General features: G+C 45.6%; 1 pseudogene; it reads right to left on the reverse strand.

The window, feature by feature from the left end:
• Window positions 1-226: 226 nt before the first annotated feature.
• LOC141999538 (ubiquitin-like protein 4A pseudogene) lies at window positions 227-5,900 on the reverse strand (annotated as a pseudogene).
• Window positions 5,901-18,291: the final 12,391 nt, after the last annotated feature.

Genomic DNA, 18,291 nt, shown 5'->3' on the forward strand with positions numbered 1-18,291 from the left:
GTCAGGCCAGATGGCTATAGGAGAGTGTTTCCCCCCACACACACACCTACCATTACCTTTAATGGGGAATGGGAGACACAGACAGGCTCCTTAGCAGCAGTTCAGAGGCGTGAGGAGGGGGCAGAGGGACCCCGAGCCCCCCTACTGGGCCCTGCCTGCAGGCGCCTTGTTCCAGGTGCAGGGAGGGCCAGGCTGAAGTCTTTCCCCCGGGCCCACAGCTGTCTGGGTGCTAGTCCAGGAATCCCATCTCCACCGCATCAGCCACCTCTGGGTGCAGCAGCCACGTAGCCAGCCGCTCAATGTCATCCAGGCTCAGCAGGTAAAGGCTCCGCTCATAATCCTTCTGCAGCTGCTCCAGCACCTTCTCCGCGTCAGCTGTGCTGAAGTGCCGAGCCAGGACCTGGCCCAGCGGGTGCCAGATGGTCGGGAATGGTGGCGGGGGTCCCCTGTGCCTCGGGTCCTCGGGGGAAGCCTTCTCCGGTGGCTTGATCACCAGGTTCAGCTTGGACTCGGGGCCGATGGAATAGTCTGAGAGCCGGTGCTCATCTGCCAGGACTTTGCCCGTGAAAAGCAGCCGCTGCTGAGAGACTGGGACGTTCAACTTCTCAGAGACCAGATGCTTCAGGGTGCTGATGCGCTCGTCCGGGGAGACCTGCACGCTGCAGCCTCGGCCCTGCAGCGGCTTCACCGGTGAGTGTTAGAAGGCAGATATATTAGTCCCAGATTAAGCAGGTCCATTTTCCCTGGGTAAGGTAACAGGGGCAGTTCCAGAACAAGAAGGAACTTGCTGGAACAAATTCAGGCAGGCAGGTTAATTAGGACACCTGGAGCCAATTAAGAAGCTGCTAGAATCAATTAGGGCAGGCTGGCTAATCAGGGTGCCTGAGTTTAAAAAGGACCTCACTTCAGTTTGTGGCATGTGTACGAGGAGCTGGGAGCAAGAGGCACTAGGAGCTGAGAGTGAGAAGGGAAGGCATACTGCTGGAGGACTGAGGAGTACAAGCTTATCAGACACCAGGAGGAAGATCGTGTGGTGAGGATAAAGAAGGTGTTGGGAGGAGGCCATGGGGAAGTAGCCCAGAGAGTTGTAGCTGTCATGCAGCTGTTCCAGGAGGCACTCTAGACAGCTACAGTCCACAGGGTCCTGGGCTGGAACCCGGAGTAGAGCGCGGGCCTGGGTTCCCCCCAAACCTCCCAACTCCTGATCAGACACAAGAGGAGTTGACTTGGACTGTGGGTTCCACCAGAGGGGAAGGTCTCTGGGCTGTTCCCTGACCCACATAGTGGATCAGCAGAGACTGCGGGGATTGTTCTCCTTCCTTTTCCCCATGCTGGCTAGTGATGAGGTTAGCTGAGTGAACGGCAGGTTTGAGCCACTAGCAAAAGTGGCCAAACTGAGGGCTGCCGTGGATCTCTGAGGCAAGCAAATCTGCCAATAAGCGCAGGACCCACCAAGGCAGAGGAGGAACTTTGTCACAAATGGAACAGCAAAACTCTACAGCAGTATTTTTCAAGCCACAGTCTGTGGCCCACTGGTGGTCTGCAAAGACCTGACAGGTGATATGGTTCTCTTTCTTTCTCCTTTCCACCTGCTAAATACTTGCAATATTTTCTTAATACTGCTTCTCCATGCAAACAACTGGTGTAGTTGGCACAGGGATGTTGCTTGATCACAAAAGGCCAATTTCTCTATTAAGATGTGGGCTGCCTTACAAAAAAAGCTTGCAAAGCCCTGCTCTCTAGCTTTCTCCTGTCCTGTCCCATCCGATCCCAAGGAGGAATGCTTTCTCCCCTGATAAGAGGCTAGAAGAGTAGTTCTTTTATGTTCTTCATGGCCTGGGCATCATGTGTCTTCAATATACTCTCCCAAAGGTTCTCAGTTCAGACTTCATAATAGGAAGATGCTTCATAAATTTTTTGCACAATCTGATAACAAACTTGACAAGTACATTTTTTGCACTCCGTTGGAGTAATGGTGGTTGTTGTCAGCGTTAAATGGTTTTCTTAGTTGTGACATGTCAGAAGATGTCCACTGAATTAAATGCTCTGCATGTTTGATTCCCTATTCAGCAAACACATCATCTTGCATTCTTCCAGTGTCTGCCAGACTAGGGGAGCTTTTCTCCTGTGGAGTTAGAGCATTCTTGGAGGCCAGTGCATCTTGTTTGCTTTAAAGGCTTCATTTTAATGTAGCTGTGGAATGTGCTTGAAAATGTTCTGAAAATCATCAGTAAGAGAGAAGAAAATAGTACCGTTTCCTCAGAGCGTGTATTTTATTGAGAGGTACACAAATCTGCTCTGCTGTAAGCTAGGCACCACTGACTTGTGCACAGTTAACTCAGAAATTGTCTTTTGCTGGACTGGGAAGACAATACAGAACACAGATGAAATGAAGATAAGAATTGTGGGAACAACAGAACACAATGGACAACAACTTTTTCTATGTCTATTCAGCTCATTCTGGTCATCTTTCTACCCAGAGCAATGCTGGGAGGAGAGTGTATTGTCTTGTGTAGTGTAGACAAGAGAGAGCCTGCACAGTGATGGGGGGAAAAAAAACAACAACCCTGTCTGTTGTAAGTAATGCCTATGCTGATGTGCGATGCCATGAATTTCCAGCTCATGAAAAGGTTCTTGAGAGTGCCAAAAGCGTGTTGCCAGAATGCAACACACTTTGTTCATCAAAGCCGTAAGTAGGGAACTCTGTGTTTTGGACTTAGAAGTAACTTTTTGTACATTTATAGTTTTTTCCACATTAAACATCATCTATGGTTTGGAAATTGTTCAGGCAAGATACATGTGGTTAACAGTCCTGAATATCAGCAGCAGTTTTGCTAGGTTGAGTCTCTGTTTAATGTTGACACTTTTTTGGCTTTTCATTTACCTTTTGGGTGGACCTCTTTGGAGCAGCTGCCTGAAGGAAAAGCTAAGAGAGATCCCATGGATTTTTTTTAAAAAACCAAAGACTAAGTGATGTGCTTAAGAAGAACAAGAAGGCATTAGAATATGGACTGTGAGCCTGGAAACCAGGTTTATGTTGGATACCCACTAAGGAATACCTCTTCTGGGATGGTCTCTCAGTGGATGGATTCCTGGAACAAATTGAGGAGGAGGAAATTCACACCAGGTCTTGGACTCTGAGACATGAGGTTTTCCATAGGAGCTATGAAAAGTTAGATTATGGGCTAGCAGTTGAAACAGTTCAACTTGAACTCCTGGTCAGTTCCACTCCTATTGAGTAGCTGGGAAAGGACTGATGGGAGCTTTTGGCTTGTTCTGTTGGGGCTCCATTTTGTAAGTCGTCTTTGAGTTTTGGGGTTTCCTTCCCCTATCCCCACTTCCTTAAGTGTATTTGAAAGTACTAAGTAGAGTAGTTCTGTGTGTGATTAAATCAATATAGTGATAGTATGTGTGGAAGGTTCATGCTACTCCTGTTGGTCTAACTCTACAGTACTGAATGTGCTTTCACACTCTGGTTTAATTATCTCTGTAGCTTAGCAGGTGGGGCAATGGGGAGAGAAAGCAATGCTAAATGCTTTTGCATTTTACTTTAGAAGCAGTACCATATTTCTTTCTGCAGGCTGAATGCACCTGACTGTCCCAGTTCTGCAACACTTTATGTCTCCACAACTCATCTGAATTATCACAATACAAATGAACACTACCATGGTGACAGCATTCAGCGCATTTGAATGGTGCGACAGGACTAGTAGTATGCAAAGGCATTACACATCTCTGGTGGGAGTCCAGGGCATGCAGCACTTCACAGGATTCTGTAAGCATGGTTCTGGGGAACACTCCATCGGTCTTGCACAATCAGGCTGCCTTGGTTACAGGAACTCAGTGTTGTTCAATGGATGTCACCCTGCAGGGCTGGGAATCCCAGTGCAGTGCAGATGGGATTAAATTCCTAAGAAGCTGGATTGCTTGGATCATTTTAGGTGGGCTGCACTGTGCAACAGAAAAAGCACTGAATCTGGCTTTAAATTTGCCTCTTACCCCTCCTGCCTGAATGGGGAATGAATGAAGAGATGCTCTGGGATGTCACCAGGGAATTTCCCCCTCACCTTTTGTTTTGTCCTTCTACACTTCATTTTGGATGCCAAGTACCTTTGTCTGCCTCTTTCTGGTGCCAGTGATTTTTTCCCAGATGCTAGAGTTTGGAAATGTTGCAGCAATATTAACCCATGTAAAGTTTCCTGGAGTGCAGCAGGGAGTCTAGACAATTGATATCTACTGTATTTAGCCCTTTGAATAGAAAACCGCCCTGTTTTTAAGTTTTGTTTTCATATTTGTTTCCTTTTACATATTTGATCATTGCGTTTCATTGCCCGATAGTGTTTATCTTTTGTCTTCCTGTTGTGCTGAGTCAGGCTACAGTAAAGAGCTCATTTTGGATTTTAGGGGAAGAGAAAAGGAAATAGGATTTTTTTTTTCTTGGCTAAATATCCTCCTGCTCTCACCTCCAATCCCAGCTGCTTCTGAATTTCTAACAGGCTCCCATTTGTTGCAACAGAGCTCCCTTTATTGGTGCCCTGGCTTCAGTACTTTAGCTCTCCTACGTGGATCTGCTGATCAGGGCTGTGGACTGGTTTCAGCTGCCTGTCTCCTCACTGGGTTACAGCCTCAAACCCATGTGTGGTGGAGTGAGTTCTCCAGGCGAACCTCGTGGCTCTTTTCCGATAGTTTCCCCATCAGGGAAACAGATGATGAAAGTGAAGACGTGCAGATGGGGAGAGAGATCTCAGTGCTGCCAGGGCAGCTGATTGAGATCTCTGAATCAGACACCTTCATCACCTCTGCCACCCTGAGCTTCCCCACCTCCAAATAAAACAAGGTCCCATGTGAAAAACAAAACCACTCAACACCCCCCTTCCCCTGCCATTATAAATAATGGTCTGGTTAATGAATGGTGAATTCCACTGGTAATCCTGTCAAAGTCCTTATGATATCCACATTGATAACATTAACCACAAAGAGCTTGTCTGGTATTCTGATGAATACCAAAGGAATTCTGCTTGATTAGATCATTATTCAAGGGGTAATTTAAAATGCAGGGATATGACCTAGAAAAATAAAGTCTATTGGAATTATAAAGTTCACTGGAGCCCCATAGCTGGTAGAGCCTTCCACCTCCTATTGACAAACAAGGTCTGCAGCCTTCTCTGGCCCTCTACTGCTCAGCAGCTTGCTACAAACACCCACCAGCGCCCTACCTCTCTCGCCCCTTTCTTATTTGCTTGTAACCCTCACTTATGAGTAGTTCCAAACCAAGCATGTACGTAAATCTTTGCATGGTTTGAACCCTAGATTGTAAATTCTTCAGGGCAAGGACTGCGTGTTTATTTGCTTGCATGACATGCCTTGGAGGGCTGAATCAATGAGCTCTCGGCACACTACAAAATACTTCCCCCATGGAGTGGCAGTGGAAGTGGGGGGCCTTCCTGCCCATAGAGGCAAGGGGGAGCAGAGGCTCTTCTCCTCTCAGCTGCAGCAGCATCCCTTCTCCCACCTGGGAGAGGCGCAGGGGTGGCAGCATCGGGGACCCCACAGTACATACGAAGTGTTGGGTGGAAGTGCTGGGCCTGCTGCACTCTCATCCTTTCCTGCGGCCCCCAGAGCAGGGGATCTTGGAGTTAACTATCACATGCAGATAAACGGGGCTATTCACACCACTCAGGATCTCTGCAGAGGCAGCAGATGTCACTGCCTCAGTGACACTTGTGTCACATTTTCAAGCTTATCTGTACAGCCAGGAGGGAGGCAACCTTTTCTTCAGTGAAAAGCTGAGATTGTAGGAGTGGGAGGTTATTGATCCTTTTCACATGAGTCTAGCTGAGATGTCGGTAATGACCACGTCATGTCTGCTCATGACTCTGACATCCACTGACCGTGGGCATCGTGGATTTTGTCTTGTAAGTAAAATCAGAACACAAATTATCACTTGTTCTCCCGTTTTATCAGTCACGGACATCCTCTCTGAGGCTCTGTCCTGGGATCTCACTGCTGCCCTTAGCTGCTGGAGCTTAAAGGTATCTCTGCACTGTAGCTGGGAGTGAGTCTAAAAGTAGCAGCAGTGTGGATGTTGCGGCACTGGCAGAGGCTTGGGGTAGGGTGAGTCTGAGCTAGGGTGGCTAGCCCACACCTTCATCAGTATCCACACTGCTATTTTTAGCACACCAGCGTGAGCCCAGCTAACACAAGAGTGCCTAACCTGAGAGACTCACTCCCCGCTGCAGTGTAGACATGCCCTGGCTGATCAAAGCTCTTGTTAAGAAAAAACAACCGCGGCTTTGGAAGTTTGCAGCGACTGAGGCTTGGAACCACCTTGAAAAGTCCCTGCCTGTGGAGGCCTCCATGCTCACGTAAATCTCAGCAACACAGTCATCCTGACATTTGCCCACATCTTAGTTCCAGTGTGTGTGAGACCATGGACTCTATTGTATAGATGTTAATGAATCTGCAGCTGGGGCCTCACCTCTCATAATAGCTCCTTTCCACACCTAGGAAGAGCTGGGCTCCAAGTCAAGCACTGGAAACAACAGAGGCTTTTTTTCCCTGCCCTCTCACCACAAAACTCCTTTGAGCCAGAGTTAGGCAGTGTTCTAGCCTTTTAGATTAGACACTAGCCATGTCTGGCAGAGTGTCACCAAATAGTCTAGTGGGGAATTGCCCTCTTTAGCTGGGACTTTCCATAAAGATACTCAGTACCTTGAAAGATGAGGCCCTATTTTCCTTCTCAACTAATCCCTTGGGGCTAACTCTTGTCGTGCTGGCACTGGTGTAAATTGGGAGTAACTCTACTGAGGTAAATGGAGTTTTGATGATCGTGCAAAACTGTACTTGCTAGGATTATAATTTAGAAGAGTCATTAATGGTATCAAGCGGTAGGTGCTCTGCAAAGAGAAGGAACATTAGCTTATGCCTCTTGGACACGTATGCTTTGAGATGCTGAAGCATCTCAGTTCGGAGGGACCATTTTCTGAACCCTGTAAAGGATCTGCTTTTAAGCCACATCCCTTCTAGCTGGCTTTTGAGAAGCTAACAAGGTTATTTGTTCTGGTATTGGTGGTGGGGAGGAGGGAAGAGTCAGGTGGTGAGTGATCCATTTTCTTGGCTAAATTGTCAGGCTGTTCTATTTGATGGTTAAACACTATGTGCTTGCCAGACACAATGTGACGGAGCATTAAGGAACAAATTTTAAAGTGCTCATCACCCATCATTGAGACCAGATTTTCCAAAGTGCTGAGCACCCAACCAGCTCTTGTGGAAAACCAGAGCCTAAACAAATACAATTACAATGTCATCTGGCCCCTCCTTTGAGCTGGGGGTAGCCCATCCCATTGTCGCTATCTAAGATACTAGTGGATGTACTGTCTTCCTTTCCCCACTGCATCGACAGGATATGGTTTTCTCTGATATGTGCCTGCAGTAATAATTCAGTAGGCAGTCGTGTTTGCTTCACTGAACCTTTTCTACTGTCAAATGCTGCACAATCCTGGCATTTTGTTTTTTCTCATTTGAAAGAAAAGAAAGGAGGACCCTGTGCCCTTCTGTCTCTGACTTGATGGACCCATTTCTGGCACCCCTCTGTCACTGGCACTGTTCTCTCCTCTCTTCATCCCCTGTTGTGGAGTGTTCAAGGGTGAAGAGTGAAATAATGACTGACCTAAGAGTGTTAACCACAGTGTGTATGGTGTGGCCAAGTGACGTCTCAGGCCAGATCTACACTAAAGTTTTTTGTTGGTATTGCTGCATCAGTGAAGAGTGTGATAAACCACTTTGCTATGCCCGCGAACCCCTCTGCGTAGACCCAGAATGCTTCTGTTGACATAGCTAACGTTGTTCTGTGCAGTGGCATTCCCATACCAGCAGCAGGACTCCCTTTGCCAGCACAGACATCTACACTAGGAGGCTCTGGCTGTATAACTATACCGGCAAAGCGTTTGTAGTGTAAATACGGCCTCAGTTGCAGATGAGGGGCTCATAAGTGTGCCACTATCCCCCTCCCACCCAGATGAGTCTACTAGTCATGTGTAAACTGTCTAATTTAGGTTCCGATCCTGCAGGGCCTTACCTCCAGGAGCAGTCCTTGCTCACTGTTTCCAATGGGATTACTCTTGCGAGTGCAGGATCAGGTTCATAGAATGTAAGCTCATCCGGGTAGGGTCTGGCCTTCATATATGTTTGTAAAGGTTTGCCACCCTAGGCATGCAAAAATCCTGAATGAGGCCCCCCCCCACAAAAGTCAAGAGACTGGATTAAAAATGTCTCTATTTTAAATGTGCTCTCTGGTTTTGAGCTGTTAGATTACACTTGAGAGTTGTGTTTTCAGGCTTTTGTCTGCAACCATGAGGGCTAGAAACTTACTTACCCAAACAAACAAAAGACCCTGAGAGGCTCATGTAATCAAGTGATATCTGGAGCTGGGGCTTTAAATAAAACATCAAACATTGAGACACAAGATGATATTCTGAGAGCTGATAATGTGAAAGGTGGCTTCTAAGTGAGGTGCGTATTCATCATTGCAGCATAGCATCATGCCATAGAGGGTCATGAGGATCCTGTGATATGTGGCATGCTAGCTGGCTACCTATCTAGCCCCTGCATTTTCCTTTCTGAAAACATGACCACTTATTCATTCTCCTCCCTCACAGCTCCCAGGGCAGGTGTCCCGCCACTAGCTATCCCAGAAAACAGAAGCCCTAGCAGAGGATTTGGAGCCAAGGTGCAAAGGAAGTGAATTTAACGAGGGGAGTGCTCACACCTGAGACACTGAGCTTTGGGAAGTGGATACCATATAGTTAAAAACCATGTCATATTCCCTGGCTCATTACAAGGTGAGTAATGGGCGTGAGAGTGGAATATCCAGAAAAACTTCTCTTTTTCAAAGGGGTTATAATTTGACTGTAAAAATTTGCTCTAGGCTGAAAGCTTGGCAAACAAGGGCTCAGCTCAGGAGTGATGGAAAAATATCAATCAATCAATCAGCACAGTCATTTTTGGTAGAGAGGGGGCCAAGGCACAAAGTTCAGACACCATCTTTAGAGGGAAGGGCAAGGGAAGGTTGAGACAGGATTTTGGTTTGGGCCCCATCTCTATTGTTGGGCTAAACTTTCAAAGCTTGGGGAGTAAATTACACCTGCTGAGTGCATGGTCCCAGATCCTCTGAACTATCCATGTGTGCAGGCAAAGCAAGGAAGCACTTGTAAGCACTCTGCATGCGCAGGGAATAGAGTTTGACCATGGTGCGGGTGCTCATGTACCTTACATACCAGCACTGGTGAATTTATCACTCCAACTAAAAGTGTCAAATGAAATTTAGTTGCCAGTGTTTAATTTTCCCCTTTGTTTAATTTTCCTGAGGTAGGTGAGAAGTAGCTGTTGCTTCCACCCATCTCAGGGCTCTGAGGATGCTTTCTCACTCACCATACCCTCACCAGCTCTCCAGGGTCCATATCCTCCCTGGTGACCAAATGGACCCTGGACACATGACCCTAGCTTATCTCTGATTCCTTTCTAAAGCACCCCGCACCCTAGACCTGGGTGCTCTACGGAACACACTGTATGTATTAGGGGCTGAACACCTCAGGACGAGTTAAAAGTAAAAGCCTTAAAGTCCACCGCTATTGGGGACATTTTCTAAAAATTCCCAACCATTGCTAGCACCCGTTCAGATCCACGGGTGTTAGCGACATGGGCGGCTGTAGTCTTGATGAGCTTCAGGCTGCTGCTACCTTTTTACCCAAAGAAGAACTCTGTGTAGCTCTCTCTCACCAAAGGAAGTTGGTCCAATAAAAAAAAAGATTACTTCACCCCCGCATGCCCCCTAGCTACTTTTTGAGGGCAAAGTGGCATCTAGCAGCTCTGCTAAGGGCAGCTCAGCGACAGGTTTCCTAGCTTTTGTGACTCATTTGATGCTGCACACACTTGTGTGTTCATAAAGGCACTCTTCAGTCCTGCGCTGAGTGCAGGGACCTGGAGTAGCTGACTTCTCGAGGTCACTTCCAGTCCAACACTTCTATGGTTCAGGTGCACTGAGGGGAGGAGGATTCTGTATTCTCCAGCAGCTCTCTTTTTTTTTTTTTTTTCAAGTTAAAAACAAACAAAACATTAAACGCCCCCACCCAATAACATGCAGCTTGGACAGGTAGAACAAGCAGGGGGAGATCTCAGGGAAGTTCTGATACAGCGCAGGAGATTTCAGGGCTAGCCTGCTTTGCTGTGATGGGTTGAAGGCGGCTTGCTGTAAGCTGCTCATAGGGTATGACCCTAAACTGACAAATAATACACTTTAAAATCAGTTCGTCAAGGCCTGCTCTGCACGAGTCTCCACACTTTTATGACTGGGGAAGTCGAGGAAGCATTTAAATGGCATCCTGCTTTGAAAAGAAACCTGACATTTCAGTCTGCTTTTCTATTTATAAAGGACCCCTCTAATTCTGTTTTTAGGGACAGAGAGGGGCTCCAACCATGGTACTCAGCCGATTTCCCAGCTCCCCAGGCTCAGCGAGAGCATTTAGGCACTAATCTTTTTACAGCTACTCTTGAGCAGTGGAATTTCCAGGTGCGTGTGTTTTCAGGGCAAAAGCAGCCCTGGTAAAGCAGCTTTTCAAAAGACACTTTGTTTCTTTCCATAAAACTTAAAAAAAAAAAAAAAAAAATGAAAAATCGACCTTTGGCACCCAATCAAAACAACCCTGCTCCCCCCTTAAACGCCACGTGCAAAGAAAATGGAAACGTAAAAGTTATTCTGAAAAACAAGGGATGTGGATTTAAATCAAAGGTGCTTAGATTTGGGGCAAAGGTAAATTAGAGCCCCTCAGACATGGTGATCATTGGGGGAGAGATTTAACAAGTTTATTTTATGTACCACTATGTCACGCATCTCTTTGTTGCTCAAGAATGTTGCCTCACAAGTTCCCTAGGGTGTGAAGGGCCATGCTGACGGGAAGGCTTGCCACTTAGAGCATGCATGAGGCCACAGGTGGGATACGTGACACCTATGGAAGGGTAGGTTATGCCTGCTTTACACTGTAAAAAGGTAAAGGGTGTGAGGTTTTTCTTTGGCCAATGTAGTTCTTATGCTGGCAGAGTGTAGTTGTAAAACTTTTACGTGCAGACAAGTCCTTCGCCTTCACTCAGAGAGCAACACAGCAGTGGCCAACAGTAAGTTAGAAGTCAGTTGGTGTCTGCGCTCCAAAATTATTATTGTTTAATATTTGTATTGTGGTAGCACCGAGGACCCTTAGTTTTGGTCCATGGCCCCAGTGTGCTAGGTGCTGTACTAACAAAAAACAAAGTCCCTGCTCTGAGGCATTTACAATCCATGGAACTGGTCTGTTCTGGGCACAGTCTCTCTGGGCTGGAGGCAGTATGCACAGGTAGGGCAGAACCAGAGTTTGAGTGGATGGATTGTCAAAAAATTCAAGAGGCCTTCACATACCACAGAGGAAGGTATGCAGGGTGATCAGTGTTCATGGGGGCTGGGTTGAGGTTTGGAAAGTAAATGTGATTCAGTAAAGGAGCTCAGCAGGCACATTAAAATCCCCCGCAAAGACTCTATTGGCACAAAGACCCCAACAGCTGTGAATGAAATGTGTAGCTGGAGAGTAAGCACAGTTCAAGTCTATGCAGTGTTTGTGTGTACACAGCTCTGCCATCCACAGGGCCCCAGACCACTCTACCCTTCAATAGACTACAAGAAAGGTCTGGTATGAGGACAGAGTACGGAATAGCCTCTCAGCCCTTTGCTATATGGGTTTTTAGCACTGGTGTATGTACTCTAGGATAAACCACTAGTCTGTGCACCTTGCACCAGTATCTGCTGCGACTTGAACTAGTTTGAAACCAAGGTAAGTCACAGGTTAAAATGAGAATTTGCATTCCTCCATTCTCCTGCCACTCAGATGCATCACACGACTGATTTTGCACAAGTGGCATGCTCTGCTCACAAGGGCTGGAAGAGCTGGATGTATTTGAAGGGCTGGGCTGAGGTGCATTGCCAGGTGATTGCACCTTCCTACCTCATCCCCCACCCTGAATGAAAGACTCCCCCTAAATGCCAACAAGTTGCTAGTGCAATTGATTTTCATACTGCTGCTTATGAGGCTTGTGCTTCTTGGGACTGCTCTCCCCGTGGCAATGGCACTGATTCCGTTAAACTGTGTGGATGCTTTTAAACGGATTTTGAGTGGCCCTTATTGCTTTAGCTTAATTTGGTAGCCAGAATAGGGAGGGGGTTGGGCTCAGCTTCCCTGTCTTCCCCCCCACCAGATCGCTGTTGGTTGGCAATTGCAGGAGGCAGATAGTGCATTGCAGTGCCTAGCTGTTTTGCTTTGCAAGCAGCTGCCTCTGGCCCTGTGATGAGGGGCTATAAATGAGATGAGCCTTCTGGAGGCTGCTGCCCAGGTGTTTGCATGGTCTCTTCCTTAGATTGAAGGGTGATTTCCACTCCTACCCCCATAAAGGTCTGCTCCAGAGCAAATCCTTGCTGTGATCCAAGGCCATTCATCGGAGCACCCACTATCTGTCTTCAAATACAAGCAGAAAGAGACAGACGTTTTACACACACAGAAGAGTCAGGATATTCATGGTACGGCTCCCTTAGCAGCTGTAATTCTGTGCCCTCGTGAACATGTATTCTTTTTAGTTATTATACATGGTATTAACATTACTGCCTTATCCCTTAAGGAAACTAGGCTCATTTCCAGGTTGATGCAAGCAGAGAGCTGGCTAATTACCAGGGCTTTGGGGGAAAGCAGGGAACATGGAGCCAGGGTGTTTCTGGCCACAGTGAGCACAGTGGGATTCCCTGGTGGAACAAGTCCTGTTCCACCTGGTCTTCTCTGGTGCCTTGACACCTATCCCACTGTCCCAGCATGCTCTGCTTTGATTTGAACTTGCTTGTGGTGATGGGACCAAAATGTTGTTTAACTCTATGGAGTGGCACCAGGCTGCAGGGGTCTCTAATAACACAGTAAATTAAATAGTGTAGATGATGGTAACATTTTAGCTTCTCCACCCACAATAGCCACCTTGAGGATAGGCAACTAATGGCCAACTGACCTCCCTATTTTTACCAAAAAATAGGGTCAGACAACACATGTGCCTTCTTAAACCTCCCAGCCTTAGTGATATGTTCCTATAAATCTGGTAACAAAGAAAGGAGCTGTATCAATATGGGAAAGAGAACAGTGGAGAAAGGGGGTGTCTGGATACCACACCCAAGAGAAAAAATTGTGTCTATGGCTACCTCATCTGAGTGTCTGTGCACTGACCCCACCTCACCTGGGCCTGTGCAAGAATCGTCTTTCCATTGTGTTTGCTTTAAGAATCCAGAGTTACCCCATGGCCACTTTGTGGCACATTCCACCCAGACAGCCTGGCCATGACTGCTTTGTAACGCCAGCCCCAGGAATAAAAAAAACAGTGCACATTTCCTGAGCAGAGATGGAAAACATCTGTGCTGGAAAAAGGAGGGGCTTTGCCAGCTAAGCCGTGGAAAATACAGATCAAGCTCTGATTGTGCAACCCTCGCTGGTTGGCCTTTAGCTAGTGTGGCAAGGGGAACAGCTGGAATTGACTGCTGGTCATTGCCAGTCAGGGAAACACCAAGAGCCAACAAGGAGCCTTCAGTGGCCACAATCCTAGAAACCAGTACTTTATTTCTGCATGTTAGGCAGCTGCTCAGCCACTGGGCAGCTCAGGATTGTTATATGTGACATCATTTGTTCTCTCCTCTGGCGTTCAGTCCTCTTCACTACCGCACAGCTAGATCTATCCAGCCAGTAGCTCAATGGTGTTTGAATACAATCAGTCATGCTACAGTAGCACACACAAGACACATCAATCACTGGGGCAGTGCAGAGGAAGAGAGTCTGCACAGTTGTTGGGCAGGATAGCTGCCTCGTACTAAGTATTGAGCATAGGGTTGGGCAGGATGATCAGGTTGCTGGGCCTACATCCATAGCCTACATACCGTAAGGTGCGTGGCATATGCCAAAATAGAGAGCAGCACAGTGATCATTTTGTGAACATCAGAAAGCTGCACCTCATCATGCACACTTTGCCTGCATCTGCCTGGAGCCCTCCTGCTTTACCGAGGCAGGGATGATTAGGTCAGACATCCTGCCAGGCTCCTTTCCTCTTTTCCACCAGAAGGGGCAGGAGCTAGGTTCTAGTTTTTACTAGATTAATAAAAATGCCTTGATTCCTACTTTCTTGGAGTTGGGCTCCTAAGGGATTTCTTTATTTGCACCAAGTCCGTGGTTTATTTTATAAGAGCTGTTGGTTTTAACATGAGGTTGAAGCAGATGGGGACGGTTTTAATTACTCTTTATAAGAAGGAGCTGGTGAACAAGCACAGAGAGTCAGGATTGCCATGGTATAGTATCGTTTTGTCAGAAACCCACCATGGCATTCTGAAAGAGCCAAGATGCTGCTTGTGCCAACACCAGCCTTGCACTCTTTTCTTCAGCCAAGCAGGAAATGAAGAGTAGGGGTAAGAGAGCAAAGGAATGACACAGACCACCCACCACCTCCTTCTCGAGCTGTTCAGATTTTTACTTACAAGGCTGGCCTCTCTTCCTAGCACCTGGAGATGCTATCAGGGCCAACAGAAGGCAGCAAGATGAATGGGTTTTGCTTCACTGCACTGAGTGTAGGTGCAATGCTACTACTGACATAATGCGCTCCTGTAACTAGTTACCCTGGGTTCTGACCAAATGGAATCTGAACGTAAGAATTTAAGCCTCTCTCAAGGTTTGTAACCACTTCACATCACGGTTACAGGCAACCACAGAACACATCCAGGCCACACCTGAAAAGGAAGAATTACAAGGGTAAAGATGTAGCATGATAATCCAAAGGAGTAAGGATCACTAAAGAGGTAGAATCCAGGAAAGAGACGATCTAAGAAGTGTTCTAGGAGGAAGTGATAGGGAAACAAGGGACATATTGGTTAAAATGGTAAATTCCGGTATCTTCCTGGTGCTGCATGCCCAACGCTGGAAGCGCACTGAGTCAGACTTAAGGAGACTGGTGTTATAAGGGAAACACCATCTTAAAGCAGTTAACAGCGTGAAGTGACAGCATTACCAGGTGCAAACTGAGGCATCAGGCAGATATCAGTAAATGGATGAGAAAGGGAGAGTGAACTAAAGATGGATGTGGAAGCTGTGTCACTTTTACAGAACAGATGATGGAGCAATGGCACTAGAACTCAGCTGGATCCAGAGAAAATAGCTTAGTGGACAAGTAAAAGGAGTGGGTCTGGGCTAGAGCCTTGAGATACAGAAGAGCTAGCAGAGCTGCGGCAGCACAGGGGAAAAAGAGGTTATTCATACAAACAGAAAACCCACTACACCACCAGGTATGTAAAGAGAAAGAATGCCAACTCGGGGTGGGGAGAAATATGAGAGTCTGAGTAACACTGGACATGTGGAAATTAACAGAAATGGGGTGGAAACAAATGTCTGTGTTCAAGTACTTATGGAGAGTATTATACAGTGCAAGGCAAAGGATAATGGTAATAACTGATATAAGCACAGAGTGAAAGAGTGCTGATCTCCCTACACGATCACTCGTACAGCATCCCTGCTGTGCTATGCTTTACAGCCAAGACACAAACCATGTCCCAAAGAACAGACTGCACAAAGGACAAACCAGGAGGGGAGAGGATTGTGGAAGGAAGAACGAAGGTTTTTACCAAGAGAGCACTTGATTTCTTTGGTTAGGTTTCCAAACTTCTTAAGTCCCATCAATGCCAAAACTATTGCAACGGTTGGTTGATTATAAAATTCAGTTTAGTTAAAATCAATATAAACCTATTGTATATGCATTTACAACAATTTAGTATTTGCTTAAATTGCAAGCTGTACTGATTGAAGCAAGGGTTACATGGGTTACACCAGTTTAAGTGTGTTAACTTTAGGGGCGTGCACCATTTAAATTAAAATCATTTTAGTTTAAACCAGTGCAGCTTGTCTACTACTGACAAAGCCTTACAAGAAACAGGTGATTCTAAAAATAAAAAAAAGTTTTATTAAAGCTGGTTTAAAAACTTGGAATTTCCATTCTGCAGGAAATTCTAATAAGAAGTGTATCTTGGGTCCAAGATTGGAATGAGAACAAAAACAAAAACACAAAAACACACCAACCCCCCCCCCCCCAAAAAAAAAAAAAAAAAAACCGAACACAGAAAACACCTGAAATTTTCCCCAAAACAAAAATTTTTGAAAAAATTTTATTCAGGTCACCCAGTTTCATTCTGATAAAATTGAAATGTTTTGTTCCAATTTTGACTTTTTACATTTTCTATTAGAATTTGTAACAGCATATAAAAAATGATGAAGCAATGACTTCAAAATGAAAAGTGTTCCATTCTGATCGACAATGCAGCGGTTTTGATTTTAACATTAATTCCCCCAAAACAAAATTGTCAAAATTGACCAAAAGTTCCCACAGAAAGTTTTGATTTTGAGGAAGCACCATTTTCCAATGGAGAAATGTTCAGTCATAAGATTTGACCAACTCTAGTGATTTATTTTTTCAAGAAGGGGAGGGTAGATTATGGGAGGCTCGGATGAAGGTGGGAATGAAGAAATAAAAATGGAGAGCTGTGGTGTTGAGGGAAGGAGGGTGCACATTCCCATGCAGTTCAAACACCTAGGGTATTGTTTATGTCCTGAACTGGTGTGTAAAATGCCTATAGGCAGCTGCCTTTTGGTGGTACGTTACACATGCAGTTTTGTATTGCATTTATAGGATTTTATGGTATTAAAAGGAACTGACCAGTGCAAAGTAAAACAGAACAGGAAACCATGAGCTCTGCTGGAAACTACTCCTGCTACTGAGGAGTGGCCTTTCACATAGGAGGATGCGCCAACGAGTAGAAGCTCCTGGGGGAGGGGAAAAAGTACTTGGTAGAAGAGTAGGAGCTCATTCCCGCATCTGAACTGTAGAATAACAGCTGCTTTTTCTGTAGCTCTTCATCTGTTTTTCTGTTCATTTTTGTCCTTCTCTTTAACCTTGCTTGGGAAAACATCTCCAAGGACAAATAAAAATGATTTTCTTACCAGCATTGCTGACTTTGCAGCCTGTCAGAAAACTGACTAAACTTGAAGCTCTTTCAGTCAGTCACTTTAAAATATAGTCAGCATTGTGTTAAAAGATGAAATATACTAATTCCAAGCCAGCGTGACTCTGCTGCATCTCAAGGAGCTCCAGCAGGAATATAAGTAAAACTATGTTGTGCTAGGCAACGTGACAGAAGAAGCAGTCACAAAATATTGAGCTTGGATCTTGTTTGATGGTGAAGGTAACCAGATCTGTCCAGCTAATAAAGAAAAGCAATTACAAACAAAACCATCCACCTGAAAAGGTACCCGTGGAAAACAGGAGATGCCCATTAAGATTTCGGATCCAAGAGAGCTCATCATTTCTTGCTAAGGCCATAATCAAATGGTATAAAAAGATTGGTCAGAAAAATAGCTTTGGTCCTTCAACTCCTTGCAGCTGAAATCTAAAATAAATATAGGCCAAGTTTTATCACTAGTTACACCAGTGTGAATCTGGAGTAAATCCCAGTTTACACTTGTGTAACTGATGGTGGAATTTGAACCTAGAATTCCCTTTAGGAAAGTGCCCTGTGTTAGCCAGCATGCGATCTTCTGCTTCCTTGCTCCCCAGTATGCATCTGGGCCACAAGATTTACAGAGGAAACATTCTGCAAGGGTCTCACTGCAGCAATAGGCCCATGCACAAATCTCTTTGCAGATCCAGTTTTAAAATTCTTGTTAGGACACAAGTGAAAACGGGTTTGTGCGTCTCACCTTTATTCCTAGTAGGCCGTTCTTGCCGGCTTTGCTCAGGGCCCCTGCAGCAAGGGTCAGGATAGAGGTGCTTTTGTAGTGGGTGAGGGGATGTGATAAACATGCACAGGCCTGGATCTAGCCCTAGCCAGTGCAATTCAATCCTTTCCTGTACTTTAATGACCATCGTGCGTACGCACTGTGTAGGTGCAGTGGTGAGTTGCATAGCTGAGTTGAGCATTTTACTTCTTGCAGCAGGGCAAAAATTCCTGTTTTAAACACAAATGATTTTATGTTGGAGCAGGCATGCACAGATGTATGCTATACTGGAGAAAAAATCAAATCCAAACAGAAGGTATAATTTTCAATCAAGCTTTTAATGAAAAGATCATAAAATAACAGTTTCTTATCACTGTACATTAAGACTGTAAATTTCTGAATGCTGAGATCATATTATAGTTTCTGTATATTTTTATAT

Source organism: Natator depressus, chromosome 15 (genome assembly GCF_965152275.1).
Source record: "Natator depressus isolate rNatDep1 chromosome 15, rNatDep2.hap1, whole genome shotgun sequence".
In the NCBI taxonomy this organism is placed as follows: domain Eukaryota; kingdom Metazoa; phylum Chordata; order Testudines; family Cheloniidae; genus Natator; species Natator depressus.